General features: G+C 38.6%; 1 long non-coding RNA gene across 1 annotated transcript; it reads right to left on the bottom strand.

The window, feature by feature from the left end:
- Nucleotides 1–17603: 17603 nt before the first annotated feature.
- Nucleotides 17604–18665, bottom strand: LOC146700451 (uncharacterized). Its single transcript, XR_014922674.1, has 2 exons — nt 17817–18665; nt 17604–17737 (listed from the first exon to the last, which is right to left on the bottom strand). It is a non-coding gene; the product is annotated as an uncharacterized LOC146700451 (long non-coding RNA).
- Nucleotides 18666–21089: the final 2424 nt, after the last annotated feature.

Here is a 21089-nt window from a genome sequence, read left to right as displayed (position 1 = left end):
AACTAAACCACAACATATTATTCCTTACTTATAGATAATGGATGGATTGATTTATAGTTAGGCACTTATCTCTGTGTTCAGTAAACAAATTAAGTGAGACGTATGCAAGATTTCTTAAAAAAAAAAACTACGACAGCTACTGCATAATGTGTTAGAAACCTGTAAGCCCAACCGAGGATGATGCAGTACCTAGATCCAGGTGAGTAGAGTTAGGTAGCATGCTGGGTGACCTCACTCTAACGTAATCCCGATGTAGATTCAGCCCAGATGGCTGCAACGATGAACCGAATCAGTCATTTAACGGTTCCCTTAACAGTTAGGAAAAGGGAAACTAAATCAGTAGGAAGGGAAAAAAACTCAGTGTAATTTTGCCCACATGTGATGTCACTTAGAGTTAAAATTGATAGCTTCAAAATTTCTTTTCCAATTTATTACTTCTGATTTTCTGATTCATATTTTTTGGAGAATTGATCATGACATTAGGAGCCTATCATAGACCTGCACATTCTGTTCAGGTTGTTAATTGATTGGATATCCTGTGGTGGAGCATTTATTTTGGACCAATAACAAAGTAGCATGGAAAAAGTAAATTGCTTTCCATTAATACGAGAGATCCCACACTAAAAAGAAACTCCTGGACAGAATCAGGTTAGTAAGTAAATTAGAGCTATTGTGGGAGTGGATGCAACAAGAGGCAATCAGGAAGAAACAGTTATTGAAGATAAGACGCTGCTGTGAGAGAGCGAGTTGGGATGGAAAACACAGGTGAGATTAAAAGGAACTGCCCCAAACCCTCCTGTCAGTTACCATCACAACTGAAAATGATCATTATTTTGTATTTTTTTTTTAAAGGGTTTTGCTTCTCCTGGTGTTATGGAGACATGCTCAGTGAGGAATGGCTTTTGTCTGGGCAATGAAAGCAGCCTCCAGGATGGCTTAGTCAGTTCTGTCCATACTACCAACAAATATTTAACATGCCTTCACGAGTGAATTACCCTGTTCCCTGCTTCAAATGATTACTTCTGAGTTTCAATTTGCAAAATGAATCACCTCGCATTAATAGTGAAATCATTTTATTTGCAAAAGTAACACCTTTTGTCAAGGGAGGGCACCCAGAGGATTAGAAACATGCCATTCAATTTGCCCCTTTCCCCTTGGCACTCTCATGCTCATATAATTTTGATGCACTTCTGGAGTTGTTTCAGAATTTCTCCAATATTCATTGCTGGACTGCTTTTGAGTACTGAGTTGCATCCCAAGAACACCATACCTACTGTGAAGCATGGGGGTGGAAACATCATGCTATGGGGCTGTTTTTCTGCCAAGGCGACAGGACGACTGATCCGTGTTAAGGACAGAATGAATGGGGCCATGTATCGTGAGATTTTGAGCCAAAACCTCCTTCCATCAGTGAGAACTTTGAAGATGAAACGAGGCTGGGTCTTCCAACATGACAATGATCCAAAACACACCACCCGGGCAACAAAGGAGTGGACATCACTGCTCTCGAGAAGATCTGCATGGAGGAATGGGCCAAAATACCAGCTACTGTGTGTGCAAACCTGGTAAAGACCTATAGTAAACGTTTGACCTCTGTTATTGCCAACAAAGGTTATGTTACAAAGTATTGAGTTGTATTTTTGTTATTGACCAAATACTTATTTTCCACCCTGATTTACGAATAAATTCTTTACAAATCCTACCATGTGGATTCATGGATTTTTTTTTTTTCACATTCTGTCTCTCACAGTTGAAGTGTACCTCTAGTGCAAATTACTGACCTCTGTCATCATTTTAGGTGGGGGAACTTGCACAATCGGCTGACTAAATACTTTTTTGCCCCACTGTATGTGGTTTAGCATTGTTTTGATAAATATGCAAGAACATCCCTGCAAAAGATGATGTCTGGATGGGGGAATATTTTGCCACCACCATATTAATCCACCACCATATTGCACCATAAATGCAACTTTTGAACTAAGGGCTGTTAACAAGCTAAATGTTCCCACTTTTCTTTAGTCTAGCGAAAACGATCCATCTCACCACAGAAACGTTTTACACTTTGTCACAGTCTATTTTAAATAAGCTTTGGCAGAGATAAGACTGCGGTGTTTGTGGATCATGTTCACATATAGTTTCTTCTTAGCACGATAGCTCTTTATGTGTGCATGGCATAAAAAACTGTGTTCAGAGACAATGATATTTCCTGAACTCGTTCAGTGATTCCCATGGCAGAATTATATCAGCTTTGAATTCATTGTCCAAAATGTCAAAGGCATCCAGTATAAATTTCCACACTTGTCCCTTGCGCACAGAGATTTCTCCAGAATTTTTGAATCTTTCAGTGATATTATATACTGTTGATAATGATATATTCAAAGTTCTCACAAAACATTCTTTTCACAGAACATTGTTCACACATTTTGTAGATGCTTCTGCATGTCTGAGATGCTCATTTTAGATGCTTTATGTTAATGACTAATTAACCCAATTAGTTGCAAAATGTTTCTACATTTTGCAACTAATTTTGCTTTCTCTTTAGCACCACTTACATTTCCAGATTTTCGTTGACCCTGACCAATTTTCCTGAGATCTGTTGCTGCCATTAAGTCCATAAATTCTGTTGCAAATAAAATACACAACAGAGATTTGCTGTAGTATTTTTGTTCATTTTGGTGTACAGGGATTGGACAACAGATGGTGGTTAATAAATTCACTCTTACCCAGCAACATCACCGGTGTTATCTCTCTGTGCCAAACACACACATTACTAGAGCATCAAACAGGTTTCTCCAGGAAATGATGTTATCTACTAAATGTTGCAGACTACCTGAACTTTCAATACTTCACATTTGTAGGCAGATGGCATTTCCTCCAGATGGTGGACCTTGAGGTGTTTTTCTTGCATGTTATCTCCAAGAAACCTTTAATGGTCTTTCTGGTCTGACGTTTCTGAGTATGCTAAAGATGGATAATATTTGTGCCAACCTTATGGTACACTACCTGCCCATGGGACTTGGGTTTTGTTTTATTCATGTTAGTTGTCCTTGAACTCTATCTTTACCCGGGTCTCTGCTTGAAATTTCAGAGGCTTTTTTGACAGTTACTTCCGTCATTCCTCATGTGCCTCTGTTTCAGCACTAAGAAACTGGGGAATGTGATCACCTATATAGCATCTGCTTGACTCTTCTACTCCCTTGATCAACAAAAAAAAAAAACAGAAGCGTGGCGGTTTCATTGCTTCATTTCAATGCTGTAAATGTTGTTACATTCAAAAATAAATTCTCAGAGGATCAAAGAGTGACACTGGCCTTACTTTAAGGAATCACTATGACCTTGCTTTCAATATTATTGATCATCACAGCTGACAGAATGACCCTATCAGTCAATGTTTGGCTGTGATAGCTGATTTGAAGTCTTTTGTTGTGTAGTGTCTCATACAGAGCCTTCTGCTTGTCTTCTTCATTAAATTTGTCTGTGGTTTTCTTTTTCTTTTTTGTTGTTATGTTTCTTGTTTGTAGGTTGCCTGTTGAGTTTTAAATGTGTGCTTCAAATTTAGAAATACAAATTTAAACGGAAAAAACAGAAAAGAAACATGTTATCTCTCATTGGATTGAGATGGATTCGTGCCCAGCTTGCAAAACTGTTCTTTTTAGACACAATCATCCATCATCATCATCATCATCATCATCATCATCAAACAAGCCATCACATTTATATCCTACATTGTAATGTGTCTCTTCCTGCCCATGTTTCATGCTTTAAAACCAGCTGAACCTTGATTCTACTTTATTCCCCTTTTAACTCTCTTCTTCTCTTTGCATTCATACAGCACACCTTCCCCTTGACTTTCCTTCACATCTGCTTTATGACTCACCCTCCTTTAGCTGTGAAGTGCTTTATCTCATCAAGAAATGGATCAAGCCATGCATCTTGTCATGTTGCCCAAACAAAATGTTAGCCTGGGGCTGGTGAGCAGCATTGGTGTTGCATTGCAGAACCATTGATGCAACATAAAGACTTAGGGTCATCGCAGTGTGGAAATTTCTAAGCATTTGAATAAATCTCTCTCTCTCTATATATATATATATATATATATATAAAACAAGCATAAAAATTTATCAGAGTGACTTTTTCCGTTATTACTGAGAATATACCATCAGTTCCTTCAAAAGAAAACAAACTTTGGGAGCCATGGAAACCTTAGAGAGGTAAGTTCCCTCAGTAACCTCTGCAGCATTGTTTTGTTCTAGTGTTAAGAAACTATGTTTTATTCATGAAAAATTTCTTATATGTTCCTCTAGGTTGTACCCTCAGTTTGAGTCTTCTATGCATGTGAGCTCATGCACTTTTTCTTCTCGTCATTATCATATTGTCTTATGCTAATATGGTCTTTCAAGCTATTTGCACTCTTAACTCCAATAAACCCTTTATTTTGTTGGGTATGAGAGCAAGTGTTTTAATAATAATAATAATAATAGATTGGATTTATATAGCGCTTTTCAAGGCACCCAAAGCGCTTTACAATGCCACTATTCATTCACTCTCACATTCACACACTGGTGGAGGCAAGCTACGGTTGTAGCCACAGCTGCCCTGGGGCAGACTGACAGAAGCGAGGCTGCCATATCGCGCCATCGGCCCCTCTGGCCAACACCAGTAGGCAAGTAGGGTAAAGTGTCTTGCCCAAGGACACAACGACCAGGACAGAGAGCCCGGGGATCGAACCGGCGACCTTCCGGTTACAGATACGCTTCCCAACCCCCTGAGCCACGGTCGTTTTGTGTTGTATACTGTTTTAAAGTTACATCGACTGGTCATTTTGTTACACCAGTAGAATCTAATGCAGTCCAACACAACAGTTTTGTCATAGATTAGTTTTTCTTTCTCATCTATGTTAATGTACAGTCATGATGAAAAAGACAGCACACCCTCTTTCTACTCTAAGGTTTTTGCCAAAACATAATAAAATACTCTGGACCTTATCAGGTCCACCTGTGCGGGCACCCCTATAAAAGCAGACATTTTTTGAGCATTAAGGTGTGATTTAATAGAATTCCATTGAGCAAAGACATCGTCATCACCCTGTCATTTTGAGAAAGGTTGTATTGACATTTCCAAGCAATTTCAAGTCAATCCTCAGTGAGAAATTATTCACAAGTGGAAAACTTTCACAGCTTTTTTTTAACTGTTGTTAATCATCCCAAAGAAATCAAATTCACCCCAAGTTCAGACTGTAATCTTAATCACTAAGTATATAAATAAACTATTGTCTTGGATTGCATTACATTTCTCAGGTATATCTAGTAAAGTATGTGTGAGTAAATAGTGATAACTCTTGGGCCTGATCAATACAATTTTTCAGCAGCTTTGACTTTGCACTGTCATTTTTGTTGATATCAGTTTCTGTCCAGTTTCTCTCTGCTTTCAGTTTTGCAATAGTCAGCATGACAGATGCCTGCCGCTGTGTACCTGAGAAGTAAGGACAGGCACACAATCATTTCAGACTTCCAAAAAAATATGAGTATCAAAAAATTAAATCTGTAGAACTTGTGCAGCAAGAACTATCTGTTATTGTAATTCAATAGCTTTTACTTTATTTTCAGCCAAAACGTTTGTTTTGGTTTCTTGGCTAAACAGGTAAAATCACTTTTAAACATTAAATTTTACCGTCTAAATTTATTGCTGTGAATATTTTTATATGAAGAAACATAATCACATAAATGGCTACAGCAATGTGAAAGGGCTCCCTTGGAGAATCACCAGCCGCACAATTCTTATCAACTGCATTCATCTTCATTCATCCAGCTTGTCGTTTGTATTTCACGGTCCTATCTTACCCTGTCAAGTTTACTCTCACTGCTCTCATCAGTGTTGTTCATGTTTGAAGCAAGCTGCTGTTTTCAGTGATAAAGCTTTAAAAACTCCACTGCATGTTATCTGTGAAACACCAAACTGTAGACAGGCACGACTGGTGTGTAGTTGTCCATTTCACTCGATATCTCCTGCAGGCCGTCAGGAGTTTGTGAAGACAAATACTAAAAGAAGGTGGACTTGAATTTCTGAGAATGCCAAAATGAACTGTTTCGCTATTCACTTCATAAGAATTAGAATCTACAAGAATCACTGAAAAAATATCAGTGTTGCTTTTACAATCTGTTTCTGCAGGTTTCACAATTTTGATGAGAGGCAACTTTTTACAGTTCCTAGTCTTATCCAACTGCCAAGTTTGCCAGCTGGAAAAGACTCTACTTTTTTTTATCTTAGCTGAGGCATCTCACAATCTAGCTAACAAGATATCAGTGTTTTTTTTTTCACTTCACAGTTGGGGATTTTGAAACTCAGCAACAAAACTGGGCTACGTTTTTCCATTCATTCTGGTCCAGGCTCTCACTTCTCTCCTACCCCTTTCATTGCATGTATCTGACTTACTGTTGAGCGTCCTTTCAATCATAAACTGGCATTATTTGTCATTTTGCTCACTGTAGTGGCACTCACTGCCACTACTTACATTACACCCTTTACCAGAGGGCTCAGGGCTGCTAGACGGCCTCCTGCCGAGTGCTCTGTAAGAATCTCAAGATCTCATATTCATCTGTGATGAAGTGCCTTCTAGTTGAATTAAAGATGAAGTCTGTCTCACTCTGAGCGAACTGATGTGGCTTTACATATCTTAACTCTCCTTGCAGGGATATACAGTATAGCCAGCTGTCATGAATACAAGTCCCAGTCAGTCAGTCTGATTGTGAACTGGGGAGATAGGATGCTACCAATGAAATCACCATTTTATTAGAACTGTACTTGGAAGGATAAAGCACACACAAGAGGTAGAAAAAACACAATGAACACCTTTACATATACAGTGCTGTGGAGTCGTCCTGAGGCACTCATCATTTCTTTATTTTTAAAGATACAGGATGTCCTTCCATATAAACCTGAAATCAGATCTTGACCTGTGTTCATGAAGCTGTTGTAACTAAATATACACATTGCTCTGGGTTTTTCTGAAGTGCGTGAAACTGAACTGGAGTGATGCATCAGGGCAGCTGTCTCAAATTTTGCAGTTAGGAAAGCCTTGCTACATTTCTCTGATGAAATGTTATATGCATGGGGTGGGGGTGTGTTGGCTTTGCAACTGTCAGTCTGGCTGCTGTGATGGGTTTATGGAGAGGAGCAACCTCACTCCTTAGTGAAAAGATCAATCCTAACCTGAATGTTACTCACTGCATCATTCACAGTTATAACTTGCAAATTTGGTCTATGATGCTATAAAACACCTTGTAAAACCAAATAATTTTCACATATTTAATAACTCTCAAACTCTGAAACACTCCTGTTGATCTCAGTAAAAAAGAAGTAGGATCCAGTGTTCCCAGTATGAGGATTTATAAAAAAAAGGGCAGAAAATCATTGTCAAAGCAGATTTGTAGTGCAATACTTATTAATTATTTCTTTAACAGCATTTTGTGGAGATGCATCTTGAAATGATTTCTTATTAAATATTTAAGGAAAGTGACAGAGCTAGATTGCTACTTTACTTGCAGTATCTAAAGAGGAAAGCATGAGACTGTGAATATTGCATCTCTTAATTTGACTAACTTGAACATATTTTAACACTTATAATTAATACTAACACAGTTCCATTAATTGGTGCATTTTGACAGGCATATGTTATAATGGTGCCTATTATGGAAAGAAAAAAAAATGAACAAAACACAAAAGTTGCTCTGTTTTTGCAACTGCCGAGAAAAGACATGCAGAGGTGTTTTCATTGTGCACTAATCTCTGTGTAGAAATGTGACTAAAGTCCTGAAGTACTGGAACCTACGCTGCTCACTGTAAAAAGAAAACCAAGATGCATCTTGGATTGCGATTCTTCTCTGTCCTTTGAAGCTCAGCTAAGTTCATTTCTGCTTTATTTCAATATAATGCCAGTACTATTACAGAGCACACTCAGCATAAAGACGGAGTGCAGAGGAGACATAGTGCACTCAAAGATTCGAGGCATGCACCAGTCCCAATTAGACACTTCATTCAAAAAAAAAAAAACTCTGGCAGAAACCATTGAACACAAATTGGGCTCAAAACAAGGCAATTTTTGTGTTTAATTTAATACAATTTACAGTAAATTGTCTGCCACAAACTGTAGTAATGCATGTTTGTGTTACTTTATTATTTGATAGCGCAAAGAAGTTGCCCTCATTAGCACAGTCTGACTTTGCAGCATGCTGGAAACCACTCTACACTTGCAGTCAGTCTGTGTTAGACTGAGACAGGTTACTTCCAAACAGAAAACTGTTGCAATCAATTTATGACCAAAAATTGTAATCCAGAGATTGGAGGTGTTGCTCAATGAACTTCTGGGTGCAACTATTTGCAGATAATTCCAGGTAACACAAAACGCAATGCAAACAATCTCCAATCACATTTTTTTGCGTCATGGTGTGGAGGTTGTCTTATTTTGACTCTAATGTGACTGAGGCTTATAAAAGAAATCAGGCTTTGTTGTTAAACAAAGATGGTTCTACCAAATATTGACTTTCAAGCTTAGACTTGTATAAATTCTAATTTTGCTTTTTATACTATATTTACATTTATGTTTGCAGATATTTCAGTAAATTGCTCTAATTAGTTCCCATTTTCCTAGCAAACTACAAAGAAGTGAGCAGTGACTCGAGACTTGCACACTACTTTACTTTATCCATTGGCGTGGCTTAATGACTGGGTTTGTGAAGAACAGCTACCACCAAAAGACTGCCACTACCATATGTGGCTGATCAGTGATCTGGTATAAATACCGCACATCTTTGTTATCGTTGCTTAGCTCGTTTGTTGAATTAATTAACCATGGACTATAGTGTGCTGACAGTGTGAAAAGTGAGTTCTGTGTGGAGCTTGCATGTTCTCCCTGTGTTTCTGTGAGTTCTCTCCAGGTACTCCGGCTTCCTCCCACAGTCCACAGACATGCAGTTAGTTTGAATCACCAGTTAATTGGTGATTCTAAATTGCCCATAGGTATGGATGTGAGTGCAAATGGTTGTCTGTCTCTATGTGTTAGCTCTGTGAAAGACTGGATACCTGTCCAGGGTGTACCCTGCCTATTGCCCTAAGACAGCTGGAATAGGCTCCAGCACCCCCTCGACCCTAAACTGGATAAGTGGAAGAGAATGGATGGAAGGATGGGTCAGCATTGATTATGACCTAATAAAAATCCTATGAAATCACTCTCACTACCTTTTTCACTTTGCTGAACATACAAATTCCATCTTTCTTGGAGCTAACGATTAGACTACTTGGATTGCTATACATTATCTCAGAGGCAGCCTGAACAAAGCCTGCTTGCACGTTCCCACAGGTATCTCTGCTTTGCTCCCCAACCTCCTGCATCATCTGATCCCTTTATTGGCTCAGCTCAGCTCCTTGCTTCCTGGATCCCTTTCTGCCTGGCTTCTCTGTATTTTCCCTTGCCCTTAGGTTCCCAGCTACCACGGCATAGCTTTAGTTCTCTTGCTGCTAGCCCGGCTCCTCTGCATTCTTCTCCATTGCTTAGTTAATCTTAAAGTTATGTTGTAAGTCTGAATGTGTGTTTTGTGTGAACCTGTTTGAGAGTTTGTATTTTGTCATTAATTCTAGTATTTACAATGGGCATATAGTACACAAATGCAACTTTAGGTCCTTGTGGTTACAAACTGCTAAAGAAAGAAATATCTTAATATTCGGTTTATGGGTGAACTCATCAATGCTACCTCAGGTCACACAATAACACGGTTAGCTGATGAAATTATGTTTCTTTCTAATCTTGTTATATTGATTTGTAAGACCAAATACTGACCCACAGGGTCAAGTGGCCAGTAGGGAAAACTCCCTCTACTCCAGATGGTCTGTTCAACCCTCCTAAAGGGGTAAATGCATTTTTTATTTCTGTCATTTCCTGAAGTGTGTCTATTTATTATAGACACACTTCTTTCCAGATCTATACAATTCAATCAATCATAAAAACCAACACAATCACAAAATATATTTTCTGTCTAAAAAGATGTATGGGTGACTAAACCAAGTAAGAGGGTTAAAAATGCCATTTTCTCCAAATGCACTGAGAAAATTCAGTTACAGTATATATCTGACCACTAATTTAGGCAAAACCTATCAAAATAAGTTGCTATATTATAAATATCACCAATATTACACGTACATCACGTGTACATTAAGTTGTTATTGGTAAATACACTTTGCTAATTTTTTTGTGCAATTTAGTGCAATATAAAATCATATATTATCATGCATGTCTATGTACTACAGTCCTCGTAAAAAACACCCATTAATAATAATAATAATGAATATATTTATATATGTATACATGCGTGTATATATATGTGTATATATATGTGTGTGTATATATATATGTGTGTGTGTATATATATATATATATATATATATATATATATATATATATATATATATATATATATATATATATATATATATAACACCCAGCACGCCCCTGCGGGCGGTTTATCCTTCAAGCTCGGGTCCTCTACTAGAGGCCTGGGAGCTTGAGGGTCCTGCGCAGTATCTTAGCTGTTCCCAGGACTGCGCTCTTCTGGACAGAGATCTCCGATGTTATTCCCGGGATCTGCTGGAGCCACTCGCCTAGCTTGGGAGTCACCGCACCTAGTGCTCCGATTACCACGGGGACCACCGTTACCTTCACCCTCCACATCCTCTCGAGCTCTTCTCTGAGCCCTTGGTATTTCTCCAGCTTCTCGTGTTCCTTCTTCCTGATATTGCTGTCATTCGGAACCGCTACATCGATCACTACGGCCGTCTTCTTCTGTTTGTCTACCACCACTATGTCCGGTTGGTTAGCCACCACCATTTTGTCCGTCTGTATCTGGAAGTCCCACAGGATCTTAGCTCGGTCATTCTCCACCACCCTTGGGGGCATCTCCCATTTTGACCTCGGGACTTCCAGATTATACTCGGCACAGATGTTCCTGTACACTATGCCGGCCACTTGGTTATGGCGTTCCATGTATGCCTTGCCTGCTAGCATCTTGCACCCTGCTGTTATGTGCTGGATTGTCTCTGGGGCATCTTTACACAGCCTGCACCTGGGGTCTTGCCTGGTGTGATAGACCCCAGCCTCTATGGATCTTGTGCTCAGAGCTTGTTCTTGTGCTGCCATGATTAGTGCCTCTGTGCTGTCTTTCAGTCCAGCTTTGTCCAGCCACTGGTAGGATTTCTGGATATCAGCCACCTCCTCTATCTGCCGGTGGTACATACCGTGCAGGGGCCTGTCCTTCCATGATGGTTCCTCGTCTCCCTCCTCTTTCTTGGGTTTCTGCTGCCTGAGGTATTCACTGAGCACTCGGTCAGTTGGGGCCATCTTCCCAATGTATTCTTGGATGTTCGTTGTCTCATCCTGGACTGTGGTGCTGACACTCACCAGTCCCCGGCCCCCTTCCTTCCGCTTAGCGTACAGCCACAGGGTGCTGGACCATGCATGGTAAGGAGCTTTCTTGTCTTTATGTCAGTGGCTTCTATCTCCTCCTTTGGCCAGCCTATTACCCCAGCAGGGTACCTGATCACGGGCAGGGCGTACGTGTTGATGGCCCGGATCTTGTTCTTACCATTCAGCTGACTCCTCAGGACTTGCCTGACCCTCTGCAGGTACTTGGTGGTTGCAGCTTTTCTAGCGGCCTCTTCCTGGTTCCCATTCGCCTGTGGGATCCCCAAGTACTTGTAACTGTCCTCTATGTCTGCAATGTTGCCTTCTGGTAGTTCAATCCCCTCAGTTCTGACTACCTTCCCTCTCTTTGATACCATCCGACTACACTTCTCCAGTCCGAACGACATTCCAATGTCATTGCTGTATAGCCTGGTAGTGTGGATCAGTGAATCGATGTCTCGTTCACTCTTGGCATACAGCTTGATGTCATCCATCCCATACGGAAAAGAAATAGTAAAAACTTATATGTGATTACTCATGAAAGTGGCCACTTTCGCATTACTTTCATACATTGTTTTAGTAAGTATCCAAAACATACAAGTTTCATTATATAATTTTTCAAGGGATCTTATATCTGTTTTCACACTTATATGCTTTTCATACAAGTTTCACACAAGACAGATACAAACTTTATAAGATTTATATATATCTTTTCCATATGGGATGTACAGGAGGTGGCTGTATATATATATATATATATATATATATATATATATATATATTAGGGGTGCAACGATACACAAAATTCACGGTTCGGTTCGGTTCGATACTTTGGTGTCACGGTTCGATATTTTTTCGATACAAAAAAAATGTTCATGCATTTTTAATTTGTCATTTATTAAAATTATAAATGTATATTTTAACTCAAAAGTACAGTTTTTAAATTTAACCCTAACCCTTGTGCGTGTTTTTTATTTTGACAGCGAATGCGCACCTGCGGACCACTTATGTGCAGCCCTGGTTATTTAGCTCGTCATATTGCAGCCACAGAAATTATTTTGTCCATGAAACCATAAAGCTGCACTTTCTTTTTGCCTTATAGTCTGATTTGTCATAACTTCTCCGTTTTGTGGTAAGCTTTTCTTTGGCTGTCACTTCTTCACCCTGACCTGTCTTGTTTGGCTCAGCAGAACTGAAATGCTTTTACACACTCACTCACATAAGCTCAGCGATTCTCTGCGCGATCAACCTCTCACATGTTTAAGCTTGCTGCAGGAGATTTCACTTGTCATGTTTGCATAGTAAGCTAACGATTAATAAGACGATGTCAGTGGAATTGGTGCACAAATTATCATCACTCACAGATCAGTGCTGTCGCTCTCTATACACAGTTCACACGATTGCAAAGTGAAAGCAAAAAAACAAGCGCAAATTCAAACGCGATTTCAATATGTCACATATTGACAGTGGCTCACTGATGCCAATGACATAATTACCCAGCTACATTTCTGAAAGAATGCAAAAGCATTGACATATATTTTTCCTTCCTACAATAGCCCGACGGGCAGGGTAGCCCGACTGAAAAAATCGCTAGCCCCAGGATGCCAGGCTAGCGATATTGCAAGCCCTGTATCTGATTGAGGAATCACTCATCTTTGGAAAAGAGAGTTTATTACAGAGAAATGTCTCTTTCCAAAATAAAAGCTATACTATCCGCTTCTTCTGGGCTATATTCTCAGCAGCATAAGGAGAATCATGTGCTAACAGCTGTCTAAATGACTCGGCTAAAGTTAGTAGCATGCTTGTTGTTTTTGTCTTTGCACTAGGATGATGTCGGCGTAAATGTGCAGTCATATTCGTTGTGTTCCCACTAGTGCTTTCAGGTTAATCTCGTTGAAATGACCTTAACACCACAACACGGCAAATCTCCGTTAACGAGCTACCGCCGATCGCCCCGTGCATGGGGCTAGACGGCTAACACGTTAACGAGCTAACTGCGCTAACACACTAGTTCCCACCCATGTAATTGAGCATTGCATGGCACATCCAACATACTGTTTTACTTTAGTCCATGACTCGCTTACCTTCAGGGTCATACGTCACATGAAAACCAAAATAATTCCAAACGCCAGATCTGAATGAGGGTGGGGGAGGTGCCCTGCGCTCTTCCTTCTGACTATGCTGTCTGTGTGGAGCACTCAGTGGATCTGCGCTCGACAGTGCAGCCTAGGCGGAGTAGTCGAACGCAGATTCACTGAGCGCTCAACACAGACAGCATTGTCAGAAGGAAAGTTGATAAAATAAATTACAAATGTTGTATTGTTCGATACATATGCGTACCGAACCGAAAGCACTGTATCGAACGGTTCAATATCGATACGAATATCGTTGCACCCCTAATATATATATATATATATATATATATATACATACATCTGAGACTCAGACAAGACACAGAGTAAGATTTACACCTGGTCTTTTTGTACAAACATGGTTATGTGCTCTTGTCACGGTGTTTTCCAAGTGTTTTCCAAGATGAGGAACATAAATAACCGAACCGAATAAATAAAATAGACTGAAGAGTCTGTCACCTTTGTACACATATTAAACTCTATCCTAAACTCAGGGGTCCGAGTGAGAGTTCTAGGTACTGTCTAAGAGTACTTTAATTATGATTTTTATTCATTTTTTCCTCTACCACAGCCCTCAGTAGGTGGCTTTAATAAATGTTATTCACATTATTTTTTACAAAGACTCCCAGGAGATCGTAAGTTTTCAGAAGGAACACTGAATGTGGCCACACAAAAAACAAGGTAACCTAGCACATCCTGTACATTTTGCGCTTAGATGCACAGACAAATATGTTCTCGCCATTGCTGTCAGAGCACTTTTTTTGCTTGATGATTTATTATCTCAGAGACCTATATTTTCTGCAGAGGGAATGACCTATATTTGTGAGCTTTCAGCACTGTAAGGCAGCTTTCCCAAAGCCATGGTTCCTTTGTTTTCTCTGTGTGAAAATGAACAGAGATGCCATCATAATTTCTTGTGGCAATTGTTAACTGTATGGCAATTGTTATAAATTAATAAATTAATAAATTAATAACATGCTCACAACAGCCTAATTGTCTTTTAGATGCAAATGAAACTGAAAACCTTAATGAAAATTTATCAGTGAATTTTACTATGAATTCAAGAGTACTTAAACTATCAGGTTCACTAAACTAATTTAATATGAGAGCAACACTTTTAGCTTTGTTTAGCAAAGCACCATAATAGGTCATCTTGCTAACTAGGCAGATAATATGAAAGTAATTTGCAAAATCCCGACATGGCCCTTTAGTTGATCCGTTTAGTGTTCACTGAAGCCTATCACAAGTGGTCTCAGTGGAAGGGTGGCTGTTAAGAACCTGTTCTTATTGAAGGGAAGCGGGGAGCTAAGGCTGCTGAATTTCTCAAGAACTGGAATGCAAATCAGTAGCAACAGGTTTTATAAAGTGATTAATGTAAATGTGGTTAAAATTGTCATTAAGATGTACAGAGAAGGTTAGAAGAGAGCTCGAACAGTTAGTGTCTGCAGCCCTCTGTCAAACACAGTAGAAGCTCTGACAAAATTAGTGGAATTTCATGTATTGGCCTCCCCAAAGCCTGGATGTCAATGTTTTTTTTTATTCTTCAGAATGAATGTTATATATATCCTGTATAAAACATTCACACATGGGTTTTGGGACATCCCTCAAAAATTCCGGAAAACTATTCCTGAGGACTTCTTAAAGAAATTGCTAGAAAGCTGTCACAGTGTGTGGAAACCTACTGCGTGGGAGTGAGAATAGTGGACCCAATTGCAGACACGGAAGGAGACACCAGACTCTTCAAAATAAAACAGGAAACATTGAGAGACGTAGACATGACACACAAGCTTGAGAACATTAAACACTCAGGCAAGAAACACGTCATATTGACACAGAATATAAGAACAGACTTATAAATCAGGAATTACAGAAGAAACGGAAAACTAGAAAGAAACTCAAATAAATCCTCACTAATAATAGCAACACTAATAAGTGTGGGGGATATATTGAATATTGATTTTCAAGCTTATTAGAATTGACGTGGGATTTCTCTCGTGGAAATATGCACATTATTTTTTCCTTTCTATTGGTAATTGGCACAGTGCACTTGTGGCAAGTAAGCAAGTTAGAAGACTGGCACTCTTGCTGGATATCCAGTTACGGAAGCAACACATTAACAAGAGAATTCTGAGTAAAACCAAAGTTACTTTCCCTAGTAACTAGTTACTCTGAAAGTAACGAGTAACTTGAAGTAACTGAGTTACTTTTGATAGAAGTAACTAGTAATGTAACTAAGTTACTAATTTAAAGTAACTTACCCAACACTGGTGATAAAGAGGAGAAAGTGTTTAAGGACGCAGACCGGAAAAAGAAATTACACACAAGAGAACTGTTTTGAGCGTTTTTTGTCTTTTCTGCCTGCTGTTGTGTGTTTTAAACCTTACATGATGTTGACTTTTTGAATGTTGCGTAGCGACTCTCCCACTATGTGATCCACACAAGCATTGCTCATTCATGGCAAAAACTCTGCAGCTTTTACTTTATGCTACTAAATCAAAAGTTAGTCTGTCTTGCATAGCATATTAATCAGAAGTTTAAATTCATTAGTTGTTATATGGAGGCTGTACAGAAGCTCTAAACAGCAACTAGGAAACAAAAATGAAATCTAGTCATCCATATTGTAAGTCTAATTATTTCATTTGTGAAAAACGTAGAGAAAAAAGAGATTTGCCTGTCACAACCTCAGCAGTTGGTGCGGAGCCAGGAATGGTAACAGGATCTCAGTTTCCTCCTATGGCTTCTTTAAAGTAGCCTGGCTAAGAGACTGGCTAAACAAATATACCAAATTACAAGAGTGAAAGAAACAATCATTGAGGTATTTCTTAAAACATAAGCAACATAAAAGTACATGAAGATGTGTGAGGGATGATATTTTAGATTGCTGTTTTCTACATTAAAAGGGAAAAAAAAACATGCTGTTGGGGAGTATTGATTAGCAAATTTTCCACTTCTCAGTTTAAGCTGTAGAGACGATACAATGCCAATATGAGGATATATTTTACAAAACCACTATTTGATCTTTGTGCATTTGTCTGATTTATTTAATATGCTCTAGTTCTTCTTTTTAATGTTGCCATGTTAATTTATGATGAGATCAAGAGTGTTTATGAGGAAAATAGGCAGAGAACAAAGAGCAGGCCTGAGGATCGCAGCAAGCGGAAACTTTTGTGGGTCGAGATGAGAAGAAAAAGATTTGACAAACGTCAAACATCTATCGTTTCCCCCAAGAATATCTAATGTAAGCAAAATGTTACAGGAGTCTCCTCTAAGGAGATACAGTACTTCTACTACATTGTTCTTCTATTAGTGAAGCTTTCTCCTGGTTCAGCAAAGCATTGTTATTTCACTGTACCGTATGTTTGAGTTTAACTCAAAAACCCTTTCAGGGGTGAAACATTCCCTATGAACCAAAGGGCAATTTCAGATGGATGTGTTAACAAAAAGTTGGATTTTCATGGCCTGTCTCCAAGCAACAGTCAGAGTCGTTTTTTTTAATGGCTGGCTGCAGTCTTTCCATTACCTTGACAACAATGGTCCAGGTAGATCATAAGTTTCATGATTTTTCTTTTAACCCAAATACTTCATTCAAGTAGATCCAATCATCCTCGGATAGCTTACAAATGGTTCAGAATGCTGCTGCGAGGCTACTCACCACCAGGTCCTCTTAAATGTTCCACGTGACACCAGTTTTGTTTTCCTTACGCTGGCTCCCCAAAATTTTGGTGATCACTTTTAGATGCCTCCATATATCAGTGAACTACTACAACCACACATCTGAGGTCTGTTGATCAGTGCTTGTTGACTTTACCTCAGTCCAAGTTAAAGACAAAAGGTGACTGTGCTTTCAAGGTTGTGGGTCCCAAATTGAGGACATTGTTTGCATTGGACACTGTTGATATCTTTAAAAAGAAACTTAAGACCAACCTGTGCAGGCATGCTTTCATTTAGATTTATCTCTTTATGCTTTAATTATTTTATACCTCTGTCACGGAGGAGCAGGGAGGACTCGGCGCAGACTGAAATCTCAGAAAAACAGGTTTATTTACACACTCCAGGTGCACTATATACAGGTGAAGGAGAAGGGGGCCAGGGTTCCCAGGGGTGCAGAGCGGGGTCGGGAAAAGCGTCCAGAGTCTCCAAACCAAACACGAGAAATCTGCATACAGAGAACAAGGGTTAGCACGGAACTTTCACGGACAGAGCTCAAAACTGGCTGAGGCTAAAGTAGCACTGACGAGCGTTATTCAATAGTCCAGCGGCGAGGTGCTCTCAGTCACTGCCTTAAGTAGCGGGAGCAAACAAGGTGAGGAGCCACAGGTGATTGCCTACAGGTGGTGGAGGCCGGGAGCTCACAATGAGCTCCGCCCAGGCAGCGAGCAGAGAGAGAGGAGAGAGAGAAAAGACAAAACATAACATGTAGCCACACAGGGCCAGCCGAGCAGGCACGGGGACCATGACAACCTATTTCTGTATTGTAAAGCACTTTATAAGTAAACCGTACTTACATACTTCCTATAGAGGAGTTAGAGAAGAAAATATTTTTATGTCATTGTCGAATGTATTGACAAAGCACCTATAATGTATACTTTCTTTAATTTGGAGTTATATCATGTGGTTCATGTATCCCACAAACTTTTGCACATTTTTTCACCTGACACTTAGAAAAGCACAAAATCTCTTGTCTCTTTATCAGTGGTCAACAATGGTTTCTTATCCTCTGTTTCAAACATTTTTTTGCTACCCTATAAAACTAAAATATCATGTTTCTGCCACTGAACATGTAACTTCAGCGTACCTTTTCTTTCTTATTGATTAATATAAGTTTATAAACTTCTGGTTGACTCGTTGTCTAACTGAGTTTTTGCTTTGTCCTGGTTTGTTAATGAGAAGCATATCCTCCTCATTAAAGAGGACATTTTTGTGTCTGCAAACTAAAAACCCACCTTCAATTACTTGTGACTTGCTTCCCTTTAGCCTGGTCATTCCCAAACTATAGATAATCCATCATTTTTGTAGCTAAGCCAAACAGATGTCAAAATAAATACATTAATTTTAAGAATTATCATGTTCCTCATATAAATGAATCATCATCTTTTGTTTCAGGCTTTGTAGAGCTGCCATGCATGAAGGCAACAGGGGGTCATATTTAAGTGGAGTTGATTAATTCTGATTGATGAGTCTGTAGGGAGTCTGGGCAGGGGTGATTGGCTAGGAGGGATGGGCAATGGTGCTCTTGCTGTGCCTGATTCACTCCCTAATTGTGTAAACTGTGTCAGATTATCCAACAGTAAAGATCCAGTTTAATTACATTTCCTTCCATTGCTGCATCATTAAAGAAGCTCAAATAGTTTATGTGCTGTGTATGTGCTGCTGCTGCTGCTGCTGGAATGGCTCAGAATTGAAAAGTTATTTTGTTTAGAAGATCAAGTGGAAGTGTTTTGATGAGTTACATTGTTGTTGTTAATAATGTCAAATTAATTGGTCGTATTGGCATTTGCAAACTTCTAAACATAAAACATAGTGCTCCTGGATCCATTATCATTCATCTTAATGTTGTTTGTCTCATTTACTTTTTGCCCCATTTATCAGCACAATGCATCATTAGTAGTTGCAGTTAACCTTTATTTTTTATGCTGTTTGATATTAAAAATATATATATATTTCAGCAATCGTTCATCACACTCTGGGTTTCCTGTTACTTTGTTTGTATGTATATGAAACACGAATTCATAATAGCAATAACAATCTTTTGCATGCCAGTGACGAGTACAAGGAGTAGACTGAAATAACTTGTAAGCATAATAAATTTATTTTTATGAGCTTCCCAATGAGGTTAATGCAAATGTAAGTATTTTAATATATGAATTTTTAGTATGGTAATATGTGGTGAACACATACCATGTTTAACCTACTTGGACATATTGTTAACTTAATATGCACTGCCCATGAATATTCCTAAGCTCTCACTACAGTAGTGAAGTTTTATTTTTGTATTTATTTAGTTATTTCTTGTGAAGTTGCCAACCACTTAAAGAAATAATAAATAAAAAATAACTTCTAAGTTGATATGGTAGCAAACTGGACTAGATGACCTGGATCTAATTATCTTTTGCAAGGATTGTGTTCTTTCCTGGAAATATTAAATTCAGTTCAATACAATTTTCTTAAATAGCACCAAATTACAACAACTCCCTCAAGGTGCTTTGCATCGTAATTTCAATACCCTACTATAACAGAGCATCTTACAACATATTTTAAAAATGGATTGGGCAATTAAGCAAAATCAAACAAATCACATTTTAGTCGCTTTGGCCCTGGATGAAATGCTTTCATTATTATTCTGTTAGCAGATCAGCTGAAATGTTTGTTACTTCCGTCTCACAATGTCTATTTACCATTAAAAGTGAAAGTGATTTATATATGTTGAAGTGGTCACATTTAAAATATACTTCAGTAAAACGTCACTGGAAAAAAATATTTAATGCATATCTGTAAGTTTGTAAATGCTCTAATAAAATGATAATGAAAGATCATTATCTCTTAAGTAGCTTTCAGCTGCACCAGTGATTCTCAGGGCATGGCTTCTCTCTCTTATACAAAAAATAAAAATAAAAATACCTTTGGGGACAGTGATGTAGTTCAGACTAATTACATTACTATGAATAGGGTACATGGCTACAACCTAATACTGTATATCCTGTCTATAAAATTTCTAGTCATCAATGCCAACAAGTCCTTCTGTAGCTTACTTTCAGACAATCAGAGATATATCCATATTTAACATGCTTAAAATGTTTACCATTGCTCCCTTTAAATTTGATCTTTTCACATAACTCTTGACTGCTACAATTTCCTTATGCATGTAGCGTTACTCTGTGGATGGCAGTGTCATTTGGTAAACTTGAAACTTACCAAACACATCCAAGCTCATAGGATGGATTACTATGAAATTTAATGAAGGCAATCTTGTCTTTCTCTGGACGAATTGTCGTATTTTAGTAGTATTGATATCAGTCATCAGAAACAGTTTCAACACAATATAAAACAATGGTATACAGACATTCACCATCTTGGCTCCATATTTAGCCATAAAAAATATTCTCTGAATACCGTAAAATGAACAGAAAGGAATATGTTTAGCAAATAAAATGCAGTCTCATGGATGTATCTAACAACGTCTTGAAAAACAAACATGTTAAGTGTGACTCATTGGTTTCCCTATGAGTCTGCTAATGATGTTCTCCTCATGGTGTCTTAATAGTCCATGATGATTGACTGATTATAACTGAGGGTGTCATTTAGTCATGCCTGTAGCTCTGTGATGAAATACTTGGGCACAGTATTGTTTTTCAATAAAGGCTGCACATTCAATAGGAACACGAATTACATTTATCACGTTTACAGTTTGTTTATTTTGCTGCGGTACACACAAATGTCTACGTCATATGTCAAGGAAATGTCTCCAATAATTGTTAAGACATTTTACTCGAAACCAAAGATGCATGAAT

The sequence above is a fragment of the Copadichromis virginalis genome, linkage group LG10 (assembly GCF_057382275.1).
Source record: "Copadichromis virginalis isolate Kocher_CV1m ecotype Utaka linkage group LG10, C_Virginalis_male_GT1.1, whole genome shotgun sequence".
In the NCBI taxonomy this organism is placed as follows: domain Eukaryota; kingdom Metazoa; phylum Chordata; class Actinopteri; order Cichliformes; family Cichlidae; genus Copadichromis; species Copadichromis virginalis.
Note: the sequence above shows the minus strand (reverse complement) of the source record. Positions and strands in the feature narration are given on the sequence as shown.